Raw genomic sequence first — 19,262 nt, forward strand, 5'->3', positions numbered from 1 at the left:
CTCCATCTGTTTATCATCTATCTGTCCTCATTTTTCTGTCCCCTCATACCTCCAGTTCAACCCATTTCAACAAGTAGCTCCTGCCACCTCCCAGGAGAGATCTTGCCCTCCCTCCCTCCACCATGACACCTTCTCTCTGGTGCCTCTGCTCACTGTACACTTCCAAGAGGCAATTCCATCCACTGGTATAATGGAAAGTGATTTTTTGGAGGGTGAGCCTGGATTAGTCTCTGGCAGACAGAGCTGGTTAGAAGATGGACCTAAGAAGTGCCAATACGAACCCACACACAGGGGAAGAGTACAGCTGGGAATATATTTCCCATGTTAAGAGGAGGGAACTGCTAAATTTGCACTGTATTTCCAATTTTTTAAAAAAGCAGAATGCCTGTTGAGCTCTAGAGCTAACAGCCAAATAACATGTTGCTAGTTGTAACTAAAGTAACCATTGCTACTGCTATCAAATATCTAACCATACCAATATTGCTTACAGAATCCATAACAAGTTGGTTTCTCGAGCCTACCACTTTCACATACACACTTGAACACACGTGAGCCTCTAAAAATAAACACCTAGTTGACTTTAGGTACCTTCTATAATTCTTGGTCTCATATCATTTTGTGATTAAAATACAGTCTGAAATACTGAATTACTATGAAGATCATATATATCTGATTCCAAGTTTTCAATGTATCTCGAAAGAGTTAAGACAAACTATTAATAGTCTTTTGTTAGCAACTGGGCTGGTATCCACCAGTCTGGTAAGAGAACAGAAAGTTCTAATTCTAAACACCAATTAATCTTTCCCCTAATCATCTTAAAATTTTAATTAACTCGTCTGAAGTTGCAAGTAAACTAAGGCAAAGAGACCAAAGTCAGTCCAAGTGCTAGAGATTCCATGAACATATCCACAGTTCTATCCCAACACGGGAAAAAAAGACAAAATACCAACCAACGAAACAACAACAACAACAAAACACTACACACACAAAACCCAAAAAAAAACCACCACAAAACCCCAAACCCACCAAGAAAACCCAAAAAACTGTTGTCTACATCATGAAGCAAGAACAAAGCTTATCAAGTTAACTGAGCTGTACAAGTACCTGGTAATTCACAAAAATAAAAATTTCAAGCTTGGCACCAGATATGCAATGGTAACACTTCTGCTCAGATCCATATTTTACTTGTTAGTCGTGAAAACCCTTCAGAATACACAAATTGTATAGTTTTACAATTTTAACTTCATAACAAATGTAATTTTACTTCCATTATAGTCATCAGCAGCATGAAGCTGACTAGAAAAGTTTGCAAGTCCAGTTTTAAAAGAACCGCTAATAAAAAAAAGATACTGCCATGGCCACATAAAAATGAGCTCCGCTTTTTTGAAAGGCTTCAGACAATAAAGAAGAAAGGAATTCTTATCAGTATAATTTCTTTTTCTCTCACTTTATTTCATTCAAAACAAGTAGCATTTATACCCTTGAATGGAGCAGATTAAAAGTTAATGGCTAACTTTGGGAAAATTCTAAGGTGTCTGGGAAGATACCAGGCTCTACACGGTCTCTTCCTAACAGCATGGAAGGCAAAAGAGTAAAACTAGTCTAGAAGGTTAGGATTCTCTGAACAGTTGTAAACTCAGCACAGACTCTCAGTTTCACATTCAGGGATAATGCTTTTCTACACATTCTGGCAGTTTTGTCTGACAGAGACTCGAAAGGAAAGGAACTCGTCTTACTCTTGCAGCCCTGTCCTTATTTCTGTCTTATTTTCCCCTTTCATTTCCACATCATCCAGAGTTCATCCACTCCAACTATTAAAAAAAAGGAAAAAAAATCCTTTGGTTCTCAAGAAAAAGATTAATCTAGAAAACACCAAAGTTTGTTTGTTATGTTTGTTTTTAAAATGTGGCTTTCTTGGATGCAAGCCCACATCAGCATTATTCAATATATTCATCAATGATTTGGATGAGGGAATAGACTGTCAGCAAGTTTGCTGATGACACTAAGCTGGGAGGAGTGGCTGACATGCCAGAAGGCTGTGCTGCCATCCAGCGGGACCTGGACAGGCTGGAGAGTTGGGCGGGGAAAAATTTAATGAAATATGACAAGGACAAGTGTAGAGTCTGGCATCTGGGTAGGAACAATCCCAGGTTCCAGTATAAATTGAGGAATGACTTAATAAAGAGCAGCATAGGGGGAAGGGACCTTGGGGTCCTGGTGGACAGCAGGATGACCATGAGCCAGCACTGTGCCCTTGTGGCCGGGAAGGCCAATGGCATCCTGGGGTGTATTAGAAGGGGGGTGGTTAGTAGGTCCAGAGAGGTTCTCCTTCCCCTCTACTCTGCCCTGGTGAGACCACACCTGGAATATTGTGTCCAGTTCTGGGCCCCTCAGTTCAAGAAGGACAGGGAACCGCTGGAGAGAGTCCAGTGCAGGGTGACACAGATGATTAAGGGAGTGGAGCATCTCCCTTATGAGGAAAGGCTGAGGAAGCTGGAGCTCTTTAGCCTGGAGAAGAGGAGATTAAGGGGGGACCTCATTAATGTTTACAAATATATAAGGGGTGAGTGTCATGAGGATGGAGCCAGGCTCTTCTGGTGACAACCAGACAAGGGGTAATGGGTTCAAACTGGAACACAAGAGGTTCCACTTAAATTTGAGAAGAAACTTCTTCTCAGCAAGGGTAACAGAACACTGGAACAGGCTGCCCAAGGGGGCAGTGGAGTCTCCTTCTCTGGAGACATTCAAAACCCGCCTGGACACATTCTTGTGTAGCCTCATCTAAGTGTTCCTGCTCCAGCAGGGGGATTGGACTAGATAATCTTTTGAGGTCCCTTCCAATCCCTAACATTCTGTGATTGCTGGGCCATGTTGAGCTTTTTATCAACCAAACCCCCAAGTCCTTCCCTTCAGGGCTGCTCTCAATTCATTCTCTGCCCACCCTGCATTTGTGCTTGGGATTGCCCTGACCCCCATGAAGGACCTTGCACTTGGACTTGTTGAACTTGGTGAGGCTTGCATAGGCCTGCCTGTCAAGGTCCCTTTGGGTGACATACCTTGACTCCAGCATGTTGACCGTACCACACAGCTTACTGTTGTCAGCAGGTTTGCTGAGGGTGCACTCAATCCCACTGTCTGCATCACCAACAAAGATGTTAAACAGTGCCAGTCCCAACACCAGCCCCTGAGGGATGCCACTCATCACTGGTCTCTGCTTGGACATTGAACTATCAACTGTAGCTCTTTGAGTGCAACCATCCAGCCAACTCCTTATCTACTGAGTGGCCTATCCATCAAATCCAGCTTTTCAAATACAGCAGTCTCTGCCTTATGCCTCTGCATATTTCTTTCTGCTCAAGAAGAGCTTCAATTAAAACGTTTCATTACAAACAATACCACTTTGATATGCTCATATTACTTCAATCCAGAAAATAAACATTATCAGCATATTAAAACATTTCACATATCAACTAAAGCATACCAGGTAAAAATTATTATACGTGTCACAGCCTAAATCCATATCAAACTGAAAAGTATAAGTCACAGAAAATTATTGCTTTCTGAAGTTTAAAGGTATTTTTGAGCTAGAAAATGACTGGCTAAAGCAATCAGCCATAGGTTTCTCTTCAGTGAAGTAAAAGTGGAGTTGTTCCGATGGGGGCAAACATTTTTGGTTACTTTAAGGATCTGGGGAAAATGTACATGCAAGAGTTCATTCAAAGAGGTCACCTTTTGAGAATAGCAGGCTTAAAGATATAGTGTCATAAACAAATGTATGATTGAAAGATATATACAAAGATCAATCAGAACAGTTTTGTGCATTGCTGTACTTTATTTTACCCAAAATATCCTGAAAAAAATGACTTATAATCAAAATCAAACTATCCTTTTCTCATTTTACCACACTTAAAAACTTTTCCAATTACACTTGCAACTAGCACAGTAGGACAAGATTCAAGGTAGTATCAAATGCAACTCTCTCACTCTCCTCAGGCATGACAAGTGACACCTTGTCCTGCAGCCACCAAAATGGTGAAGTCTCTTATGGTCAACTCCCATTCCTTAGCAATTTGATCAGCTGAGGGGTGAGTAGACGGAAGGAGGCTAATGAGCAAAGAAAAAAAAAAAATCTACATGCTCCTTGAAAGTACATTAACCCTTTTCAAAACACTTTCACCACCAATTCGTAAAAAAGATAAAATGCATGACCACTATCAGGCAGGTAGGTATGAATGGGAAAGTCCCATGTCCTATTTCCCACAGAAACAGATGCAAGCAGAGTGAAAGGTCTGAAGCAACTGGACCAGTGGGCATGGAGTCAGATCACCAAGCAGTCAAGTACCATGAGCTCCAACTTCCCTCCTGTTCTCTAATCATTAAATGAGCAACAATAGGGCAACTTCTACTCTCTTCTCATTTACCTTGGGTGACTCACCATGAGAATAATCTCAGTCTATTTCACGAACTTTGAGATTTCATTTCCCAGTAACCCTCATACTATTCTCTCCTATTCAAGGGGCAAAAAGGCTAGTGTCACACACAACAGAGGTGTCACTGGTAAAAGTGAAAGCTGACTCTGGCAAAAATATAAATTCCTTTTTCATCTTTGTCAGGGACTTGACTTGTTTACTCATAATGTTTCAATGACAGTAAGGTTGGGTATTTCAGCCACTCCTTAAAATGCAGTTTCAAAACAATTCAATACTGCTACTGTCATTCTGCCTGCTCCCAGGCATGCATTCCCCCTCTCCCTCCTGTGATCTAAGACAATGCCAGCACTCATCTGATCGTGCAGCAAGACAGTTCATGGAACAAAACCAGGAGAAATTAAAAAAAAAAAAAAAAAAAAAAAGGTACTGTTAATTTTCTGCTAGTTTAGCTTTTAGTCAGATGAATACCAGTATGAACACAGAGAAAGAAGTGGAGCCAGCTTAACACTGGTTTACAAATCATACCCTTACATTTTCCCAAGATCAGTCTTGGAGGAGGAGGAGAAAAAATGAAGGCTGTGCTCAACACTAAAAGAGACTTTTCTGATTTTACATTACCTTAGCACTAGAGTAAATATTTAGGAAGTTAAACATCTAGCCCAACTATACAAAGCTGTCTCTGGCAGCTGTTACAAACAACAATGTAGGCCAGTAGGTAAGAGGAAGGAAGATACAAGTTCTACAGAAGCAACACAAAAAGGGTTAATAACAGCACACCACTTCCTTGAGTTGTGAGCAGCTAATTGTAAACAACTGTGCTAAAAAAGGGCACCTGAAGTGAGAGCAGAAGACGTTGGCAGGATTGGTACTGCATGTCCAAGAAGGAGGCTACCATCAAGAGGTGTGGAAGAAAGACATTCAGCTATCTAATGCAGTATCACAAAGAAACAAATGGCCACAGAAGTCCCCTTTTCTACCTATCCTCTTCTCTTGCAGGGGAACAGAGGCCCTTGGATAGGAAGGCTGCACATATTAAGAAGAAGCTGGCCTGCCATAGTTTTAGGCTAACAGAGCTCAACTTAAATACAAAGTGCGGTTATCTTTACCTGTGAAACTACACTGGCAGAAGGTCCTATAAAAGAAGAATGCAACTTGTTCTCCAGCCTTCTGTAAGTCAAAGAAAGATACGATCACTGCACTTCTTGCTCCATAAGGGCCTAACACTAATCTTTTTTCCTGCACTTTACTCCACACAGGGTTCAGGGAGAGGAAAGTAACAAGGGAAGGGGAAGAGGAAAGCTGGGAAGAGCAGAAATTCCTCCAGTATTCAAGGCTTCCCAATACATATTCTTTCCTGCTGTTATAACCTTTAAAAGATGGTCACTAATAATTTTACAAATTAACCTACCATCTACCTTTTCTACCTTAAACAATATCTCCTTACAAAGGTTTTGACATCAGGTATAGACTAACAAGGCAGCTAGATAGTCAAAAGGAAAAAATTAAAAATAACCTGCTCTGAAACAGGCAGATGAGGAAAGTGATAGAGGGAAGCTGAAAAAGAATAGACACCTCATAGCACAACATGAGTAAAGAGCTTTTAACCTTGTAAGGTCCTCCACTTTGTCACACTGCTTGGAAAAAAAAAAAAAAAAAAAAGAGATTTCTACTACAGAAGCAAGATCTACAGAAGACTAAAATCCAAACAAAAAGATCCAGAAAATTGGAACTAAGATTCTGTCCCTGTCTTATCTCTATTCCAAGGTCTTTTCTTACAAACTATGGATGGGGTGAAGGCAGAGGGTAAGTACAGAAATACACCATTGTTTAAAAAGCTAGAAAGCAAGATTACACTGTCATCTAGCAGGAAAAATAGAAAATGGTTCTCTCTGAAAATGAGATACATGTATTATTAAACTATGAAATCTAACAAACAGTTTTAATTATAAGACAGCCAATATTTTGGACATAATAACACATGCCAGAAGTAAAAAATAAGCTATTGTTTCACTAATTAATAAAACAAGAAGCTTTTTTATTAACTTGCCAGTCATTCTAAAAATGAGATAACTACCCTTTATTAAACACTTATCTTCGTACTCAGAATTTGACCTTCCTCTGTGTTTTCTGGATATTATACTACCTTATAGCCTTTAACTAAGAAATTAGCTGTGTTTTATCTTTCTCTTTACAACTGAGGTTGAACACTGAAAATACAAAAAGTACATAGAAGTAAAAACAGTTAAGCCTTAGTGTTTAAGTTTACTCTTCTAACCACAGATATAGCCAGATATCAGGTGTTTTCAGAAAACTAAAGAGAGTGCAGAGATCCCATTTTATAAAAAAAAGATATTAAGAGCTCCATAGATGAAAAGTAACTCTGCTAGTCTGGATAGCTCTTCACAACTTAGGCGTACTAATACATTTCTTACATTTTCAAAGATAAGAGGCCTGTTAATAGAAGTAGAGCAACTTTGGAAAGATAAGATGAACAATGTCATGTAGATAAGTGGCAGAGGATCCGTAACTATTATACTCAGCTTCATATTTCTGAAGGATTCAGTCTTGCACCTATTATAATTTTCTAATGCTTGTCCTGCAAAAATACTAAGCTGCGGGTTACAGTCAGGCATAATTTAAAAATGCAGATGTGGACTTTTCACAGGAGCTGGCATGAACAAAGGTACAAAAAACCACTTGTGCTCTAATTTTGTCATAAATGCACTTTTTTTCCCCCCATAAATTAATAGCAAAGTATTATTCCTCCCACTTACATATAGTTTCATTCTCACAATAGGTTTAGAAAGGATGACGAAGTAGTGACAAATTCTTAAGTTCAGAAGGCAAACAAAGTTGCACTGCTAGGTTTCTCTTAAATCAATTTAAAATCCTAGTCAATGAATGTACATCAGAAAACAAAGGTACAGAAGCCCAATAAGCTGTACTGCAACAGCAAGATGTAAAATGAGACAGTGCTTTTAAAATCAGTGAATTTCAACAGTTTGAGCAGTCATTGCAGGCATTCTGCAACATTCATTGACATGACAGCATAAGGTGATGACTTGCCCTTATCACAAACAGGCAGCAGCCTGAAGTCATACAGACAAAGCTGAAATACTATTTTTCTCTAAGTCTCATAAAAACTTCAAAGCAAATGAAAACTTTTTTATTTAACAAAATCTCATGCTAGTATAAAACTGGATATTTCTCTAGCTAAAGTATTTTTTTCAGTATGAACTATATTATGTTGAGTCAAGTTGCAAGTCTCAAGATCTCCTTTGCGTTGGCAAGAATTTCCCTACTCTTTGATGGGGAGTGGAAAAAACATTCCGGAGAGTTGCCATTGGCTCTACACTGAAGAAACACAAGCTACAGTTTGGCCTGTTCTTTTGGCCAGTTTCAGCAGGAAGGAAGCCTGTAGCTCCATCAACTCTGTTAACACCATTAGGTGGTACTTCGACTTTAAGATACTCTCTGTCACAAGGGATTTACTTGGAACTAAAATCCACAACAAAAAAATTAAGCAAAACCAATATAATAATCACAACCAAGAAACAAGAAAGAAGTAGTGTCAAACTTCAGCACATCAATAAGGCTTCAACACTTGTGTTTTGTATCGCATTTTGTACACAGATGGACACTTAGAATAAGCTTTAGATTGGAAAAGTTGTTAGTGTGTGCCAACCTGAAATCTGAACGTGCAGGCCAGGCTGGCAGCTACTGTTATGTTCCACAATCCATGCAAAATCTACAATTTAAAGAAATAGGACACCTGCACATGAATTTTAATTTGCTCATCTTTAAACTAAACTTTATATTCACTAATATGGCTGAATAGCACATAATAATTTAATTAATTTACCAGTTTCCTCTCATAACCATTAAAAGTTACAAAAGTCTCTAACTCTAGGCCAGCTCAAATAATACTCCCCTGTAGTACCCTGATAAAACAGGAATATCTCTACAAAACATCTGTTTTGCTATCCCATTTTAACCATGTCTTCCCTCAAATGTCGACAAGTGCTGCATGTCTTTTCTAAATTATTCTCTTAATCTTTCTCTCTTTCCATAGTTTGGATACCTCATTGCAGTTATGCTTATATATTAGCCCCACTTTCACTAGTTTCAACAAGACACAAACTTTCTATTCCATTGCAAAACTGGACTACAGCATTCAAAGACTAAACACCTTAGGAAAACCTAGTCATTCTTACTGACAAAGAGACAACTGCTAGGATTCCTAGAGGAATCATCACTTAAAGCTCACTGATTAAAACATGCCTGCTGAAAGCATTTAAGACTCCTTGATTACCTCCATGAGACAGGAGGAAGGTTCCTGTTACCATTGTTAACCCAGGTAGGCCACTCATGAAGATGTCACGCAGTGGCAGTATCCACTGCTGAGAAGAAGTCACTTCAACTAGTTCCTGTCCTATTTTTTGAAGGGCTAGCTGCCGTTTGTATTATTTTGGAGATTCAGTTGGTGACCCTCTAAACAGCTGCAGTGCACCACAGATGGGCAGAAATGACTTCTTCCTGCTTGTCTATTGTAGCCCCGCTCTTAGATCTACGGTTTCACAAGAGGCTTTCTTCATCAACAATACCAGCTTCATAAACTCTTCTCTCTTCTTCTACTTCTTTGCCACACCTCAGTTGTGCAGAAAAACCTATTTGTGAGATCATATTATAAACCACATGAGTGAACTAAGGGGAAAGGATGGCAAATCCATATACTGTCACTGCTGCAGTCCAAAACATCCGCTCAATGTTAAGTTATAGGAAACTAGTGAACTGATCTAACAGCTCCTCAGCATCAAGGCACTGGTCTCACTCTGAGAGATCACCTAAGGCAGTTAAACAGCAATCAACTTTTTCTGGTTAGTTTTCTAACTCCTAGTACATACACAGATCTGGCTTACAGACAGATGAGACGAGCAACAGAGACCAGCTGCTTTTGTCAGTGAAAACAAAATCTTCCCTGTTCAGTCACAGCAAACTATCAGACTGGCCCCTGATGCTCAGAAATGCTTGCATTCCTTTTTTTTTTTTTCTTTAAATCTGCTCTCTCAAAACTGTTTTGTTATACTACTCTAAGAGTATTTGATTTACATAGAAATACTGACAGAAGAGGTTAAAGCATTCCTTTCATGGCAGCACAGGCATATTTTATATCAATAAATGAAAACTACTCAGCCAAGCTAAGGTGGAAGATCTTTCAGGAAGATAACACCATTTTGCATGTATAACCACAGCTGCACTAGCAACCTCTGCATGCATACAGCTACATTATGGAAGGACAAGATTTTCATGCACCCAAAACAACGCAGTCATGTTGGTACCACTCACAGCTTTGACAAAGCCTACATCACCAGAAGCGTAAAGATAACAGATTATCATACTGATTTTTTTTTTTCTCCTTGGCAATATGCGTATGAAAGCACTGCTGGGAGAATCGATATTTTCCTTTCAGTCTGGAAACCCCAGGGGTTTTCAACCCCAGGCAGGGGAAAAAAGAAACAAATGATGGGTATTTTCTCTGAACCTTACTGCTTACCATACCCCCTACTAGAAACAAGAGGATGGAGAGAACAGAAATTTCCACAATCTGAATGACCGTTCTCTCCCACTGCTTACAATTTATTTTATCCTTCTTCACCAGATACTGTGGAACAGTAATCCAAAAAGTGTTGTACTTCTTTAGGCCTGGGAAGGGAAGATCAAAATATGCTTCTTGTGGAGGAGCAAGAACCAATTATTCAGCAACCCCTTTTACACATTGCTAAGTCCTAACTCAGATACACAACAAAATCATACTACTTAAAAGTTTGCTAGTTGACAAATTTCTCCTTGTATTGAATCCATTTTACAAAAAAATGTACTCATTCTGACTGAAGTCCTGACTATAAACATCATAGATTTGATCCACTGTCACAACCTTCAGCAGGATTCCCAGCTTTGATACACCTACCCATACCCTAAGTAGCTACCAATGAATACAAACTGATGATGATCTAACTCAAGTAATTTTATAATTCTTGTATGAATCATTCACACAAATTTTAAGATCAAAACAGTTAAATGAATTGCAGCTATTAAAGACAGTTTTTTGGTTTTGTTTTTTTTTTGTTGTTGTTGGGGTTTTGGTGTTTTGTTTTGTTTTTTTTTTTTTTTCTTTAGATTGGCACAGTTTAAAATGGCTGAAAAACAGGCATAATAGATGAAAGGTAAGACAAATACTTTGCAAAATGTCTTTTCTAATCCAATATATGCATCTTGGTAAACAAGATTTATTATTCATGGTACTGCCAACTCTTCTGGGACTGACCTATTTAATAAATATTTATAAAGTGCCTTGCACAAAAGGGCCTGATCCAAGTCAAGCTCTCCAGACAACACCAAAGGATAAATAAAATATAAAATCTTATTCCCACTTACCAAAGACAGATCAGTATTTTTTAAAAAAGCAATAAGACACCAAAATTTTTAACCGAATCAACTTCATAAAACAATGTGAAACATACTGTTTTGTACTTATCAACCTAAAATGCCTTTTTAAGCATACTTATGCTAAAGCTCTGGAGATTCCCCATTCCCAGGCTCAAATCTGTTAAAGAAGGCTGTCTGAGAAAGATAATGTACCATTCCCCTTCAAAAATCAAATGTTTGTCCAACAAATGGAAAGTAGCAGTTTGAACCAGTTGAATGAATAGAAGGAAATCCAAGTACAGAACCCACGATACTCTATTTTTCTCTCATTCTCTCCGGGAAACCTAAATGGAGCAGGAGCAAACCTAGCAACTGGTACTCTGAAGAGGAAATAGAATGAAAAAGAAAGACAAGTGCTGAACTGGTCTCTTAAGAAGGAAGAAAATTTTCCAAGAAGAAAGACTAGAACAAAAAGAATGCCAGAGAAGTATAAACAAGAGGGCACTAAGGTTTCAATTGTATAGATCATATCTTGCCTAGGCAAGGGCCTGGACACCTTCCTGTGTAACCCCATCTAGCTGTTCCTGCTCCGGCAGGAGGACTGGACTAGATGATCTTTCGAGGTCCCTTCCAATCCCTAACATTCTGTGATTCTGTGTGAAGATAGGATATGAATGAACAGATCTCCTTTTCTAGCTCACCTACAAATACAATAGGATATCAGTAAAAAGGTGGTTGGAGGAGATTAATTCCACGTGGACCAGATTTTTAAAGACTCAAGAAAAAACAAACAGAAAAAAAATGCTAAAAAAGACAGGAGAGCACTGTAAAAACAGATACATAGCACAACATGGGCACAGGAGGTAGAGACTTTTCTTAAGGGTGTAAACACAACATGAATTGACAAAGGATGAGATTACATGTTCACAACCTTTTCCACCTGGGAAAATCTGGCTTAGGACTCATGTGCAAAAATACTTGTCTGCATTTCTAACCTTCATTATGAAGTAGAAATCAATACCCCCACCTCAGGAAACAGATTATTTATCTGGATGTACATATTAGTCACAGCTTCTGAGGCATCAGATCAGTAACAAGTACTAATGTCTTGTGGGTTGGCTAGATTCTGAAACTTACTGTATCTTGTTTTTACAGCAGGTTAAACTAACTAAAAAAAATATTCTGAGAACATATTGATAAACAGATGGATCAACAAAAGGTATTTTTACACACATACAATGCAATTTCCTTCGAAAAACGCATTCTAAAGCCCTAGCTTTGACAGCCTCTAAGAATTTTCCTAAGAAATGCTCCCTAAACATATACTTGATCTTTAGAGAAGTCACCTATGAAAATATCTGACAATAGCAAAACATCTTCTTGATCAATATAGACAAAATTAAGAGTTTGCTGTTAGGAGTATTTCACATCTGCCAGTGATTTCTTATCCATTTCTACCAGCATTATCTACAAAACAGAGGTATGCCAGACAAATACTTACATCAAGATTCAACTAACTACGCAAAATCTTTAGTCTGTGATAAATCTTTAATAAAAAGCAAATAATTTCAGGCTTATTAAAACAATTTCATACTATGATGGCTCATCTTCACAGATAAGTCTATTAGACCTGGAAATAATTAAATATAACATTGCACGTGACAGCACACAAAGACATGACTAAATTATACTATTAGCATGAGACAAACACCTAAGTCACTTCAGGTGCAGAAACCATTAACTAGATACAATATAATAATAAAATAATGCTTTAGAGAAAGTATTTTGAGAATAACATTTATTTCTTACACAGCTTAAGTGACTCCTCCATTACTTGCAAGCATTCTTGTCACGTGCTGCTATGTGCACTGCATCAGTCTAGGTGTCAGGGCAATCAGGCTCACACAAGCACACATGCAGGCACAGCAGCAGAGACTGCGTGTGTGTGTGTGTGTGTAAGCAACAGTAGCACCAAACATCTAATGGCCACCTCACCCTAAGAGGTCCTGTCAGAGGAGTCAAAAGAATGCCAGTGATACAACACAATCTTAGCAGCCCAGCAGGCTGTTCAGCTATCTTACATCTCACCTTTTTTTTTTTTTCCCCCACAACCTTCATCTCCTTAAGAACCTATTGTAACATGATTTTTGTTTAGTAAACCAAAACGGGCATCTGCTGCTAACCTTCCTCTTAAAGGCATCGTTCTATAAATAGCAGAACTAACAAAGCCCCATTTCCCATAGATTTGCACTCTGCCTCAGCCATGCCCCAGTGTTCCAAGTAGTCACATTCCACCTCTATCCCAGATGCCTATTATCTTACCCCTCTTCTCTTCCCAGCACTAGCCACAATACACTTAACCTCTCATGTCCTCTGACTGCCTGAAGAAAAGAGTACCGCACTTCATATCCAGTTCTTACCCAGCAGACAACTGTTTGCCAGCCAACTGGTAGGCTAAATACAGGTAACTGCTAAATTAATGCAAAGCTTTCCCCTAAAGAGAGGATCTTGCTCAATGAAGCCATCAATTTTAATAAAGCTTGTTACATATTATTAAAACGTAAAATCTTTCAGACTTTGACCCTTGGCTAATTTCTTTGCTGATATTAGCTGATGAGCTCAAGTTATTGATATAGAGGATTAAACAAAACAAAATTGCTCAAGATTTGTGTCTTTTAAAAAGGGGAATAAAAGACTGTTTATATACGACACAGATATAAAATCCAACAGCAACCCTATTACTTCAAAAAAGATACACAGAAAACAGATGCATCTCAACATCTTATCCATGTGAGAACAGTTGATTCCGAACTAAATTGCAAAAAAAAATTCTAGCATATCCAATTAACTACGGTTTCTTTAAGAAACTGCATTTACATGTCCTCTTTGTCCTTTTAATAAGTATTTGCATCCTTCAACCATTTTAAAGTAGGTGTAAAAGTCTCAAAATTTGTGAGAACTGGCAGCTTTGTAAAAAAAAGAAACTCTAATTTGTGCCTTCAATGAGGGGAAAAGCAGGTGGCACTCTGCTTTCCCCACTGGCAGCCTCAGTAGACCAACCAGCCAGCAGCACATAGCACCACATTTGATTAATTCTTGAAAAAGCTTTAGATATGTAGTATTTGAGTGTTTATCCCACTTAAGAAAATCATCTAAGTAGTGAGTGGATATAATGGCTTTGTCCCATTTTATGTAAATTCTGGCAAGCCTAATAATATCTTGACAAGAGGTGTACAGTTTTTTTGTTTTTAGATTTTTAAAAACTTGTATATGAAACCTACATAAATGTATGAGGTTTTTTTCCTACCACTGCGTGCTCCTTAGTTAATGCTTTTCTAACTACTAAAGAGAAAACAATATTTGCATCCATTCTGAAACACTTATTTTTGAATAATGGAAAAATTAAAACCTGCTGATAGTGCAACCAAGATGTGAATGAGTTTTAAACCATTCATCATTACAGACAGTGAACTTTGATCTTCATCTGTGCTCAGAATAGGAAAGAGCTATACATTCTCCATATTGCTACAAAAATTTATTACATGTAGCATTTTTCTAAGAATATAATGCATATTTTAAACAACATAATATTTCCTTGTAAAATTATGTGGCCAGATACTAACTTAAACATATTTATTTATTAATAGCACACTACCATAACTTATGCCTAACTTCTTGCCACCAAAAAAAACCCTAACACATTTAAAATATATTAATGATTTCACTACACCTTAACTGCACCTATGGCAACAAGAACATCATAAGTGATGCTGTTCACTCAACAACAGAAATGTTTGAAGAACATTAGCATACCAGATACAAACAACACAGCTCTTTCAACTTCAATTATGTCAAGCTACTTCACTTGGTTTCACTAGAAACCAGACTACTACCAATTAAGGAATAACAAAATCCAAAGAAAGCATAACATAAAGCTAGAAAGAACTCAGCAAACACCTGCATACTACCAGGAATACTTTCTTGCATGAGAGTTGAGCTTGCTGATCAGTTCAATTAAAATAATTTTACTATAATGAGGAAAAAGGTCTACAAAAACTTCTGTCAGTGACAGCATTAATATTACGACAGTGATTTTTGGTAAGCATTCTCAAGAGCAGGTGAAACTGAAACAACTGTTGTACTGGAACCTCTGCCTACAATTAAGAGTTTATAAAAATATTATCCAACTGTGAATGTGACAGCTTTCTTGCTCTCACAGTTGCATTTAAACACGTGGAATCCAATCCAGATGAGTTTGCTAAGCAAGGCTCAAGATGGTTTAGAACATCCACCAGCCTTTCTCCTGTTTGAAATAAAAAGCATATACTTTTCCAGTTGAGATAACCTACTATGCAATTACAGAGAAAAAAACCCAGCTTGAATCATTGTATACATTAGTGGGGAAAAAAGTTAACTTTCATTTCAATCATTTAAATATTTGAGTTTTGAGTATAGCTTTAAAAAAAAACTCCAGTTCTGAATCACTGGAATTTTTGTTCTATTTCCTGTAAAAGCACCAACAGCAACATTTTTCAGCATTCCACTTGCAGCAGTTCAGAAAGGATCAGCCTGATCCCTCAGTCCTAAATTTACCGTCATTTAATAAATCTGAGGTCACATCTGACCAACTTATTTCTTTCAGTGTTTCCAGCCATGGAGATCATAAGGAGGCAGCACTTGGAATAGAATGAAGAGTTTGAAAGTGCACTCTTATGAAGAAGTAGTTTGCCAAAAGGTCATTAACCTCCCTAGCAAAAATAAATAAATAAATAAATAAATAAATAAATAAAAAAATTACTGAGAATAATCTCCTCAACAGATGACAGGTTTAATGCTACAAGTCTTGAAAAGCATATCAGTTATCTATAAAGCCAAAGACCACTGCAAAACAACACAGGACCTCAACCTTCAAAGCAATGCCATGGTGAGAACAACCACTATCTTCTTCCATCCCATCACTGCTGGAAAAGAGAAGTTTCTACCAAGACACTGTCATGAGAAGAATGCCCATTTTCAAGAAGTCTGTTTTTAAATCAGCAAATTTAAATGAAAAGAACCCTTTGACTTCTCTTGATGTTGAGAGAGAAAAGGGTTTATGCTTCACAAAGTCTTTGAAAGCTGGCATAAGCAAGGGCAGCATAGCAAGAAAATGGCACTGCCTTCACATGTAATCATAGGGATGATGCTTTATCATACATCTCTCAGAAACAAAACTGGGATGACCTAAACCAAGTATCTCCTCCAACAGCCTTCCTCCCCTTTGCTGGCTCTCCTGTGAAGCAACATGAAAAAATACACATAGGTTTTCTCAGTTTTTAAAAGAAATAGAGTGCCAGCTCAGCATCCGTTCTGCAGCAGTGCAGGCCAAGGTATCACCTACAGATGAGCATCCATGAGTTTAACATATGGATAACAGCCACAAGTGACTGAAACTTTGGTCTAAATTGAAGAGCAGAACTTACTGAAGCTGATGACATGTGTCTCCTAATTTGTCAGTGGGACTTCCCTCCTGCTGAAAGCAGATATCAGAATTCTGAGGTTTGAGAAAACCTAATTACAATAACATAGATAAAGAACAAATAATTGAAAAATGTGTACAAAATGCAAATGCCTGGTTATCTGGTAAATCACTAGTGAAGCTGAAAATTATTCCTGATTTCAGCAAATTGCGGCCAACCATGAATATAGTGCTATTACTACACAGCCCTTCTTACTGTAATACATGTGCAGTACCATTTTGGTGGCTAAAGTTCTGATATGAAACAATTTGAGCAATATATGATAATCACTCTGTATTTAATGTACGTCTTAAACATCTACATAAGTCAGAGCACTGAAAATTATATGCAACAGCATTTTCAGCATTCTACAGCCGAACTTCAGGAACAGCTTTATTCAGTCTATATCAAATACCCCAAAGTTATTATGACTAGAAAACCACACCTGAAACCTCCTCCTTGCTAAGAAGTATTCCTTCAGAATTCCTTTTTCAAGTATGTACTTACTATGACTAATACAGAAACACCTACTGGCAGAAACCAGGGTCTGCTGAGTTACCAGAGAACACAAGGTCCCTGCCCTGAAGGCCTTGTTACATCTAACAGAACTGAGCATTCAGGCTTTTAATACAAGCCTTTCAATGAATGAGACAAAGTACTACACACCTCTGCATAGCATTCCCAGGTCTCTCAGAGGGACAAAACAGAAAAAGTAAAAAAGAAACCATATGAACCTCCTCTCTTTGAAATCCCCCTTATCAGAACCATTTCAAGAATTTCTGCCCAACAACTAAACTGACTTGAATAATGGAAACTAACGTCCCGAATACATTCTACATGGAATCGAGCCGAGCCAGCCCCCGCAAAGGCACCAGGCACCAAAACACCGCACCTCTGACACCCTGTTACTCATCCCCAAATGGCGGTGTCTCACCCGGCGCACTCACACCTGTCACCTGCTGGGCGCCAGGCCAGGCCCCCGCCCCCGGCGAGCCGAGCCCGCGGCCAGGCTGCTTCCGCTGCTCCCCGGGCCGCCGCAGCCCCCGCCGCGGGGCAGGCCGGGGCCGGGGCCGGGGCCGCCGCCACGCACCCGCGGACACGCGGGCCCGGATCCCTCCCCGCGCGGGAGAAGCTTCAGCGGCTGGCGAAGGAAAATAAGTTTCCATCTCTCGCCGGACGCCCCGCTGCGCAGCGGCTTCCCGTCCTGTCCCTGCCCTCCCTTCCCCACCCCGCCGGGGAGGCTGACTCCCACCCCCACCGCGCCCCACCACACCGGGATGAGTGGGGTGTCGGGGGCTGCTCCCTCCCGGCGCGCAGGCCTCCCCTGCCCTCGCCCTGGCAGAGCCCAGGGCGACGAGCAGGGCTACGGCAGCGCCTCGGGCTCCCGGCCCCTCTGAGGCCTGCGGACCGAGCCGGGCCAGCCCCCCGCGCTTCTCCCTGCAGCCCCCCGGCGATGGGACCCGTCCCGCCAGGAAACCAGCCCGGGGAGCCACCAGGCCCGCCTCGGCGGGGTCAGCCTTACCGTGCTGCTGCTGCTTCTCCTCCTCCTCCTCCGCCTCCTCCTCCTCCTCCGCCGCCTCCCCCACCACGGCAGCCGCCGCCACTACCGCCGCCACCAGCGCCGCCTCCGCCCGGCAGGGGGGACCCCGCCGACCCGCTCCGCAGCCTCCCGCCGCCGCCGTTCCGATCCGGGGGGGGGAGGAGAAGGAGGAGGAGGAAGGGAGGGGGGGTCCGTGCTGCCGCCGGGGGCGGGAGAAGCGGCGAGGCCGGGGCTGGGTGGGTAGGTAGGTGGGTGGGTGCCTGCGGCGCCGCTCCCGTCCTCAGCTGGAACCGCTCCGGCTGCGCGTCGCTCCCGGCCCCCCCCTCCCCCCGCTCGCTGCGCTCCAAATCAAAATAGTGTCACAATATGGCGGCGGCGGCGGCCCAGCATCGCGAGACCGAGCCCCGAGTGCTAACGGGATGCAGCACGCGCCAATGGGCGCGGGGCGGTTGGGGGAGGGGCGGGGTCTCCGCCGGCACCGCCTCCAGGGTGGGGCGTGGGGGGGGGAGGGGGCTGCGGCGCGCTTCGCCGCCACGCGAGGGTCGGCGTCCCGCGCCGCCCGCCCCGTCCCCTGCGGCACGCGCGCGGAGCGCGTGGGGTACCGGCCACCGCGTGGGTGACGGGGGACCCTTCCCGCCCCTCGGGCTGCGGGGCCGCCAGCGAGACCCGGCCCCGCGCTGCCACTCTGCGCAGCGGCCCTCCCTTCCCTCGCCTCTGCTTGCCCCGGCGGCTGCCGGCCCCCTCCCCCTCCTGCTGTGGCCACTACTCGGCGGGCGCGGCGCCAGGGAAGGGAGGCGGTGTCGGGGGTGGGTAGGTGGCCGCCCGCCTGGGAAAGGGGAGGCTGGCGGGAAACGGAGCAGGGTTTAAGAGAGCTGAGGGAGGAAGGGCAGCCACAAGCTGCGTAGCATCTGCTGGGGAAAAAGAAACTAGGAATGGCTCTACTAGTCTTAAAAAAACCCACCCCTATATCTGAAAGAGTTGTTCTGAAAGGGAACAAACGCTTTCTGTCAGAAATGGTGCTATCTCTAAATTTTTTCATGCTTTGTACACAGTTTGTGGTTTCCATCGTCCCTCTGAGGTATATCTCAGCCTGACTCCAACATGCCGATGGGAGGGAAGGGGCCAGAGTTCTGGCTGGTGGAGCGCTCTTGCCCCTCAGCTCGGCAACCGTCAAGACCTGCCGAAGGGAGCCCCGAGCTGCTATGCAGCACCCGCCGGGCCCTGATCGGCGGGAGGGCAGCCTTGCCATCCCTGGGCGCAGGAGCCCCCATGACTCATTAAGGTGCAGACCTGTCCTTTTCAGACATGAAGACAGGCATCCTTGATTTTACTGGGACGTTCAAGTCAGCCTTTTTATTTCATAATTCA

The 19,262-nt window shown here is 41.5% G+C and overlaps 1 protein-coding gene across 3 annotated transcripts in view; it reads right to left on the reverse strand.

Moving 5' to 3' along the window:
- The window catches only part of TAB2 (TGF-beta activated kinase 1 (MAP3K7) binding protein 2), a 62,444-nt gene extending 44,167 nt beyond the window's left edge, over positions 1 to 18,277 (reverse strand). The window contains exons 1-2 of one of the 3 annotated variants that reach the window (XM_065057443.1): positions 17,021 to 17,565; positions 16,319 to 16,406 (exon numbers count right to left, since the gene is read on the reverse strand). The gene's annotated coding sequence lies outside the window, so the exon portion shown is untranslated. Of the gene's footprint in view, positions 1 to 16,318; positions 17,566 to 17,876 lie in introns of those variants that run through there. The other 2 variants (XM_065057441.1, XM_065057442.1) reach the window with 2 other exon arrangements.
- Positions 18,278 to 19,262: the final 985 nt, after the last annotated feature.

The sequence above is a fragment of the Columba livia genome, chromosome 3, assembly GCF_036013475.1.
Source record: "Columba livia isolate bColLiv1 breed racing homer chromosome 3, bColLiv1.pat.W.v2, whole genome shotgun sequence".
NCBI classification, from domain to species: Eukaryota; Metazoa; Chordata; class Aves; order Columbiformes; family Columbidae; genus Columba; species Columba livia.